We start from the raw sequence: 10607 nt of genomic DNA, 5'->3' as shown, positions 1-10607 counted from the left end.
TGACACCGCCCGTGTGTCTTTTCTAAAGTTTTATTTGAGCAAGGTGATTATGGTGGGTTTTTAAGAATATTTCCTTACAAGACTCCGTTTTGTTCACCATTTTCGGATAAATATTTCTCTCTTCTTATGAAAACAGGCATAAGTAAAAGGAGATGCAATCACATAAGCGCTATAACGGGGAGTTGACGATAAATGGTCCTCTGCGATAACTGGTCGCTTGCCAGTATCTAAATTCAGCAAATCCTAAAGGTCTATGCACTGCCTCGCCATCGATGGAAGTGGCGGGATTCTTAGTTTGCTACTTTTGTTACATTTACTGTAATATTGAAGCATCCGAATGTGGCAAGTAAATTCTAGCAAGAGCCCTTGTTTGTAATCTAGATCTCCCCTAATTCACATCATTGTAAAGAACGTATCCTAACGGTGATAGACATATGACATTCATGTCAAAGTATGCATTCACTGATAATTGACCGTGAGTTTAATTTACCGATAAAGAATCCCGTCGAATTTGACAGTGTTTTGTTTACGTCAAAACAAAATTGATGAAAGTGGTCGTCATTAGTTCATGCACAGACTATTTCAAAGATGATGTTACAATAGATGAAAGATGGTTGCGTCCATGTAGATGTCAGTGTCGTGCTGTTTCATGATAAACACAACCTCGGGGTGATTGACATCGGACATTTTATTAAAGATGGCGAAATAGCCCAAACAATCCTAAAATTGACATGGATCAATATCGGACATCATTAACATTTCTTGATAACTAACACGTATACTAACGTACGTACTATCACCCAAGAGTAAGTTTACGTAGATTTAATCAAAAACTAGCAAAGTCGTAAATATAAATGGTTTTCAGCAATTATACTGATGTAAATGAATAAGGGTACACTTTGTTTAAGAGACAGTAATATGATATGCTATCATGGCTTTCCCTGCCTTGTCTACCTGTTGGAAACAATGCACACAACTACATGTCAACGTTTGATTCTGACGTGTTGAATTTGTATGCGCGCTTATCCAAATGTACCAACAGCAAAGCTTACTTCCCTACATGTTTCATTGTTCCCTTATTCGCTGCCATCAATATATATATTACCCTTTTTCTTTTCGCGGGAACTTATATCATTTAAAATTGTTAAGAAAAAAACCCAATCTAAACAAATACAATAATGTATTCATCTTTCTGCCAGATAAGATTTTTTTTACAAATACATTTTTTTATTAAGCATACAAAATAAACAAGAAAACAGCGTTATCAATATCTTTCCATGGGCACATGAGTATTTTGTTTGTTCGTGCAGTAGTGACCTATAAGAAAGTTAATATTAGCTATGGAAATAACACAGTGAAGAAAAGATAGGCGCTAGGGTTGCTTTCTGTCATCAGAAAAAATGATTAAATGTGAAACTAATACACACAAAAGGCCACTCCTCTCGGAAAAATAATTAAAAGCACCAATTTACGAACTCAGACTTCACAAGTATCTCTTAGATAGACGTGCAAACTTTCATCTATGTAACTTCAGTAGTGTCTCAGAAAACGTGTCCCCATTTCACGCAGTATGCACGCAGTATGCACGCAGTATGCACGCGGTATGCACTAATTTGAAACGCACGGGCTGGAAGTCTGTACAAAATTATTTAGGACACAAATTTTGGAACTCATTTGAAATCATGACCTGTAACATCAGTGTGAAAAGTTTCATTTCTCTAGGGCGGACGGGCAGAAGAACGAACTCCTTTCCTATATCCTCTGCCACACTCGGTGGTTTGTTGTTTAACGCCGCACTCAGCAATATTCCCGTTATATGACGGCGGTCTGTATATAATTAAGTCTGGGGCAGACAATATAGTGAGTGATATCATGAGCATCGGTCCACGCAATTGGCATACGTTGACATGCATCAACCAAGTCAGCTAGTCTGACCACCTCGTCCCGTTAGTCGCCTCTCACAAGCATAGTCGCCTTTTACGGCAGCAAAATTACATCGGAAGGAAGGCAGTCTGTACCAGACAATCCAGTGATTATGAGCATTGATCTACGCAATTGGGATACGATGACATACATCAACCAAGTCAGCAAGCCTGAAAATTTGAGTTTTTTCTCGTTATTTCGATTATATGTTTGTAATTTCAATTATTTTCTCGTTACTTCAATTTTTTTTCTCTTTTCTTCGATGATTTTTCTCGTACTTTCGATTTGATTGTCGTTATTTCATTGTTAAGCTTAAGGAGAAATTTCGATATTCTAGCATTAGGCTTTCGTAAAAAAAAGTGATCGTTGTGCCAGGATTTCGCTTGCACCCCTGGGGCTTGTAACGCAATCATTAGCAGCAAGAGCACTCGGTTTGGTTGGTTGGTTGGTTTGTTGTTTTACGCCGCACTCAGCAATATTCCAGCTCGAGTCTGGAAAAGACAATCCAGTAATTGGTATCATGTGCATCGATCTATACATGTATTCGATGACATGCTTCAACCAAGTCAGCGAACCTGACAGCCCGATCCCCCTAGTCGCCTCTTACGACAAGCATAGTCACCTGACTATTGCTGAAGACCTATTTTACCACGCATCTTCACGACTCCGCAAGAGCACAAACGGGGTCATAGAATAATAGTACTGACCTCGTAAGTGACCGTATATAGCTTGCTGCTATCTCGACACGTTCTGGGTCTACCCCGGACAATAAACTTGCATAGGGCGTGTAGGTTATTAAAGTTCCTGATTGTGTAAATTTAACAGTCTATACTGCCTAAAACGTGAACGACAAAAATATATATCAAATAGAATGGTATGCTTATTGAGCCAATATATGCAACGAATAGACGAACTGATCTCTCAAACTATGAGATAATGCTACAGTGTAAAATCTTAAGTTTGCTTTGATTACATTCCCAACCAGTGCAGTCTTCAGAGCACAGCCTTCATTCACACCTAATGCATGTCGCCTGATTTCAGCAGACACTTTGTATATGTGACAAAGACCATTTGTCATTTCATTCTAAAATGTATGAGGAATTCAAGGATGCATGTATCGTAGTTGAGTTTGAAATATTCGTGATGTTACAGGCGTCTCATTACCGGCACACAAGAAACGTGATTTTATAAACACTATCCAATATGGCGGAACGTTCACATAATTGGCGTTCGTATTTTCTAAAACATTTATTGGGTTATTTATATCGTTTCAGAATGATGTTTGGTGATTTGATAAACAACAGATAACCGTGATCATTCATATGCTATTTTTATAACTCATTTCTAAACATCCGAGTAAATATCCGATATTTAGGTTTCAAAACATATATTAAATAAACTCGCCTGTATGGTGATTTAATAATATGTGTCCAAAATGGCGGGATTTACGATGTACCTAATTTTCATTATTTTTCAGTAATCTTGCTTTGCCTAAAATGACAGTGGATGATATCAGAGAACAGGGCGTTGCCCACACATTCAAAACCTTAAAGTGTGTTTGTCTGCGCGATGTATTGTGGATGAATTTGAGTGAGGGGTGAAGAGGGGTGACATATACTATGTCCTTCTGTCAACCAGGGTAAGGTTGGGCCGTACGTTTTGCAAATATCTCCCATATAGAGATAGTAACGCAGGGATTATAATTAAGAGAAATCTATTCGAACTTGTTCCGCCTTTTTATAAACGTTTTACAAAAATACAAGTTGTTTCTAAAGTCAACTTTGTACACGGAATATTTCAGAAATAAAACGACAGGAATGGCGAAAAACAGTGGCACAACAACATTCTCTATAAGCGTTCATTTTGCTCTTTTTGGCATAACCTTGGAGTTTCCAAATGTTTCATTTCTTTGTAAAATGTTATACTGAGCGGAAGGTCCGGGGTTCGATCCCCAGCCGCGTCATACCAAAAGACGCTAAAATATGGTACTTGTTGTTACCTTGTCTGGCGCTCGGCATTAAGGGGCTAAAACAAGAAGTGGTCGGCTCTGAGTCAGTATACTGTGTCTGAGCGGGGTATTCATGTTAACCTGCTTTATGGTATCTCAGTGTGCCAGCACTATAAATCGGCATCAGTGCGGACTAGTACACACACACACACACACGCACACACACACACGCACGCACGCACGCACGCACGCACGCACGCACGCACGCACACGCACACACACACACACACACACACACACACTCTAGCACGCACGCAGGCACGCACACACACACTAGCACGCGCTCATTCACGTCGCTATATAAGTGCAATAGTCTTGGACGCGACCTAAACCCCCTTTCACCTCACTTCACTGCCGTCACCTGGCCACAGACGTGGCGTCGCGTATGACCGTCGTAAGCGCGCTCACTAACGTCTCTCTACTGCGAACAATTCCGAGATTTACCGAAGTTATTTATAGATTTCACTCACAATGCAATATTTAAGACTATAGGCGTACCAAATTTGCATCCAAAATACTTCCAACAAACACAGAACACATGTTTGAAAGGTTCAACACATATCGTCCGTCAATATCGTTTGCGGTCATAACATCTACTGTCCTTCTTCATTACAGATTACCAGGTTTTAATGTTTTCCCAATTCTTCATTATGATCATGGTACTATTTCAAGGAACTAATATCTCTCACATAGGTACATATAGATAAGTTACAGAATTCCTGGTAATAATATAGAAAGGTGATCACAGAGCGATCTATACAGACCTATTGTTGTATGCGTGGTTTGTGCGTATGAAGTGTTACAGGAGAACGTTCGTTTGTTCGTTTGTTGTTTAATGCAGCACTCAGCAATATTCCAGCTATATGACGGCCGCCTGTAAATAATCGAGTCTGGACAAGACAATCCAGTAATGGACATCATGAGCATCGATCTACCCAATTGGAATCGATGACAGGCATCAAACCAAGTCAGCGAGCCTGACCACCCGATCCCATTAGTCGCCTTTTACGGTAAGCATGGGTTGCTGAAGATCTATTCTACCCCGGATCTGCACGGGTCTAAAGGAGAAGGAACAATGCATGATTGTGTATCGGGTTTACGAGAGAACTTGGTTCAATTGTGGATCCCAGTGTCATACAATGTGAAGTGCTTCAGAACTAATGCTAAGCTTACTCTCCCCTGAATGTATTCCCTGTCATGAAGCTGATCGTTCACTGTAACCCTGACCTCATTACAATGTCGGCTTACAGACAGGAGGTTACATATTTAGAGGTTGCATAGTCCTCCTCCTCATTATCAGAATTAATTTTGGCTGAACCTTATTCACAGACAGACTCGAGGGCTAGGTGGTCCAGTCGTCTAAGTAGGAGAACTAAGAAGGGTGCTGACGGCTGGGAACCTTATTCACAGAGAGACTCGAGGGCGAGGGTTGTCCAGTCGTCTAAGTAGGAGAACTAAGAAGGGTGTTCACGGCGGGGAACCATATCCACAGACAGACTCGAGGGCGAGGGTGCTCTATATTATTTTAACAGTTTGTGGTCAATACATACAAGCGACAAAACCCTTTCAAAAGCCACAAAGAATGTCTGCCAAACGCAGTGTCGATGTACGTATGAATAACTAGCAAATAGTGATGACACCAGGTGTTCGCGAAGGGGTGGGCGTATCCTGCCCCACGGTGGTACGAGTCACAAACACAAATGTAGTCGTGGACAAGGCTCTGGTTAGGACAGCAAATACAGAACAGGCTACTGGGGTTTGAAATGACAGCCTTGCCACGGAGTCGGTATGTAGTTATATGTACGTAGTAGAGGACAAGCCTCCGGGTAGGACAGCAAACACAGAACAGGCTACTGGGGTGTGAGATGACAGCCTTGCCACGGAGTCAGTATGTAGTTATATGTACGTAGTAGAGGACAAGCCTCCGGGTAGGACAGCAAACACAGAACAGGCTACTGAGATGTGAGATGACAGCCTTGCCACGGAGTCAGTATGTAGTTATATGTATGTAGTAGAGGACAAGGCTCCGGGTAGGACAGCAAACACAGAACAGGCTACTGGGATGTGAGGTGACAGCCTTGCCACGGAGTCAGTATGTAGTTATATGTATGTAGTAGAGGACAAGGCTCCGGTAGAACAGCAAATACAGAACAGGCTACTGGGGTGTGAGTTGACAGCCTTGTCACGGAGTGAGTATGTAGTTATATGTATGTAGTAGAGGACAAGGCTCCGGTAGAACAGCAAATACAGAACAGGCTACTGGGGTGTGAGTTGACAGCCTTGCCACGGAGTGAGTATGTAGTTATATGTATGTAGTAGAGGACAAGGCTCCGGGTAGGACAGCAAACACAGAACAGGCTACTGGGGTGTGAGATGACAGCCTTGCCACGGAGTGAGTATGTAGTTATATGTATGTAGTAGAGGACAAGGCTCCGGTTAGGACAGCAGACACAGAACAGGCTACTGGGGTGTGAGATGACAGCCTTGCCACAGAGTGAGTATGTAGTTATATGTATGTAGTAGAGGACAAGGCTCCGGGTAGGGCAGCAAAAACAGAACAGGCTACTGGGGTGTGAGATGACAGCCTTGCCACAGAGTGAGTATGTAGTTATATGTATGTATTAGAGGACAAGGCTCCGGGTAGGGCAGCAAAAACAGAACAGGCTACTGGGGTGTGAGATGACAGCCTTGCCACAGAGTGAGTATGTAGTTATATGTATGTAGTAGAGGACCATGCTCCGGGTAGGGCAGCAAAAACAGAACAGGCTACTGGGGTGTGAGATGACAGCCTTGCCACAGAGTGAGTATGTAGTTATATGTATGTAGTAGAGGACAAGGCTCCGGGTAGGACAGCAAACACAGAACAGGCTACTGGGGTGTGAGTTGACAGCTGGACTTTCTTTCATGTACAGTGCACATACGCTAGTTGTTAAAACTCTGCAAATATGGATACAAATACAATTGAAATATCAAATAGATGAAATATAACAAACATATCACAGGGTGTCAACACACTCATGAATTAACTACATTTAGATACAAGCTCGTCCAGTTTAATATGCTATACATACAATACATGTTACTAATACTTGATATGATTAATGTATCAGACATGCAGAGCAGTAGTTACAGTTACAGTTGTTACAGCTACACAATACTTAAGACGGTTACAGAAGTAACGCCTCCACAAAATGCCATGATATAAACACAATCTACACACACTATACTCATAACTAAATACTGTGTGGCAATGAGCTGGGAACTACTATGTACACATAACTAACCACTGTGTGGCAATGACATGGCAACTATATACACATAACTAACCACTGTGTGGCAATGACCTGGCAACTATATACACATATCTAACCACTGTGTGGCAATGAGCTGGCAACTATTTACACATAACTAATCACTGTGTAGCAATGACCTGGTGACTATATACACATAACTAACCACTGTATGGCAATGAGCTGGCAACTATTTACACATAAATAACCACTGTGTGGCAATGAGCTGACAACTATATACACATATCTAACCACTGTGTGGCAATGAGCTGGCAACTATTTACACATAACTAACCACTGTGTGGCAATGAGCTGGTGACTATATACACATAACTGCCCACTTTGTGGCAATGAGCTGGCAACTATTTACACATAACTAACCACTGTGTGGCAATGAGCTGACAACTATGTACACATAACTAACCACTGTGTGGCAATGACCTTGTAACTATGTACACATAACTAACCACTGTGTAGCAATGACCTGGTGATTATATACACATAACTAACCACTGTGTAGCAATGACCTGGTGACTATATACACATAACTAACCACTGTGTGGCAATGAGCTGACAACTATGTACACATAAATAACCACGGTGTGGCAATGAGCTGGCAACTATATACACATAACTAACCACTGTGTGGCACTCAGCTGGCAACTATATACACAAAACTTACCACTGTGTGGCAATGACCTGGCAACTATGTACACGTAACTAACCACTGTGTAGCAATGAGCTGGCAACTATGTACACATAACTAACCACTGTGTGGCAATGACCTGGCAACTATATACACATAACTAACCACTGTGTGGCAATAACGTGGCAACTATGTACACATAACTAACCACTGTGTGGCAATGACCTGGCAACTATGTACACATAACTGACCACTGTGTGGCAATGAGCTGGCAACTATGTACACATAACTAACCACTGTGTGGCAATGAGCTGGCAACTTTATACACATAACTAACCACTGTGTGGCAATGACCTGGTAACTATGTACACATAACGAACCACTGTGTGGCAATGACCTGGCAACTATATACACATATCTAACCCCTGTGTGGCAATGAGCTGGCAACTATGTACACATAACTAACCACTGTGTGGCAATAAACTGGCAACTATATACACATAACTAACCACTGTGTGGCAATGAGCTGGCAACTATGTACTCATAACTAACCACTGTGTGGCAATGACGTGGGAGCTATGTACACATAACTAAACATTGTGTGACAATGAGCTGGCAACTATGTACACATAACTAACCACTGTGTGGCAATGACCTGGCAACTATATACACATAACTAACCACTGTATGGCAATTACCTGGCAACTATGTACACATAACTAACAACTGTTGGGCAATGACCTGGCAACTATGAACACATAACTAACCACTGTGTGGCAATGAGCTGGCAACTATATACACATAACTAACCACTGTGTGGCAATGAGCTGGCAACTATGTACACATAACTAACCACTGTATGGCAATGACCTGGCAACTATATACACATAGCTAACCACTGTGTGGCAATGACCTGGCAACTATACACATAACTAAATACTGTGTGGCAATGAGCTGGGAACTATGTACACATAACTAACCACTGTGTGGCAATGACATGGCAACTATATACACATAACTAACCACTGTGTGGCAATGACTTGGCAACTATATACACATATCTAACCACCGTGTGGCAATGAGCTGGCAACTATTTACACATAACTAATCACTGTGTAGCAATGACCTGGTGACTATATACACATAACTAACCACTGTATGGCAATGAGCTGGCAACTATTTACACATAACTAACCACTGTGTGGCAATGAGCTGACAACTATATACACATATCTAACCACTGTGTGGCAATGAGCTGGCAACTATTTACACATAACTAACCACTGTGTGGCAATGAGCTGGTGACTATATACACATAACTGCCCACTGTGTGGCAATGAGCTGGCAACTATGTACACATAAATAACCACTGTGTGGCAATGAGCTGACAACTATATACAAATAACTAGCCACTGTGAGGCAATGACCTGGCAACTATGTACACATAACTAACCACTGTGTGGCAATGAGCTGGCAACTTTATACACATAACTAACCACTGTGTGGCAATGAACTGGCAACTATATACACATAACTAACCACTGTATCGCAATGAGCTGGCAACTATGTACTCATAACGAACCACTATGGGGCAATGACGTGGGAACTATGTACACATAACTAAACACTGTGTGACAATGAGCTGGCAACTATGTACACATAACTAACCACTGTGTGGCAATGAGCTGACAACTATATACACATAACTAACCACTGTGTGGCAATGAGCTGGCAACTATGTACTCATAACTAACCACTGTGTGGCAATGACGTGGGAACTATGTACACATAACTAAACACTGTGTGACAATGAGCTGGCAACTATGTACACATAACTAACCACTGTGTGGCAATGACCTGGCAACTATATACACATAACTAACCACTGTATGGCAATGACCTGGCAACTATGTACACATAACTAACAACTGTTGGGCAATGAACTGGCAACTATGTACACATAACTAACCACTGTGTGGCAATGAGCTGACAACTATATACACATATCTAACCACTGTGTGGCAATGAACTGGCAACTATGTACACATAACTAACCACTGTATGGCAATGAGCTGGCAACTATGTAGACATAACTAACCACTGTATGGCAATGACCTGGCAACTATGTACACATAACTAACCACTGTATGGCAATGACCTGGCAACTATGTACACATAACTAACCACTGTATGGCAATGAGCTGGCAACTATGTACACATAACTAACCACTGTGTGGCAATGAGCTGGCAACTATGTACACATAACTAACCACTGTGTGGCAATGAGCTGGCAACTATGTACACATAACTAACCACTGTGTGGCAATGACGTGGGATCTATGTACACATAACTAACCACTGTGTGGCAATGACCTGGCAACTATGTACACATAACTAACCACTGTGTGGCAATGAGCTGGCAACTATGTACACATAACTAACCACTGTGTGGCAATGACGTGGGAACTATGTACACATAACTAACCACTGTGTGGCAATGAGCTGACAACTATGTACACATAAATAACCACTGTGTGGCAATGACCTGGCAACTGTGTACACATAATTAAACACTGTGTGGCAATGAGCTGACAACTATGTACACATAACTAACCACTGTGTGGCAATGAGCTGACAACTATATACACATATCTAAAAACTGTGTGGCAATGAGCTGGCAACTATGTACACATAAATAACCACTGTGTGGCAATGAGCTGACAACTATATACAAATAACT

Source organism: Haliotis rufescens, unplaced genomic scaffold, assembly GCF_023055435.1.
Source record: "Haliotis rufescens isolate VD_foot unplaced genomic scaffold, xgHalRufe1.0.p SCAF_61, whole genome shotgun sequence".
Classification (NCBI taxonomy): Eukaryota; Metazoa; Mollusca; class Gastropoda; order Lepetellida; family Haliotidae; genus Haliotis; species Haliotis rufescens.
Note: the sequence above shows the minus strand (reverse complement) of the source record.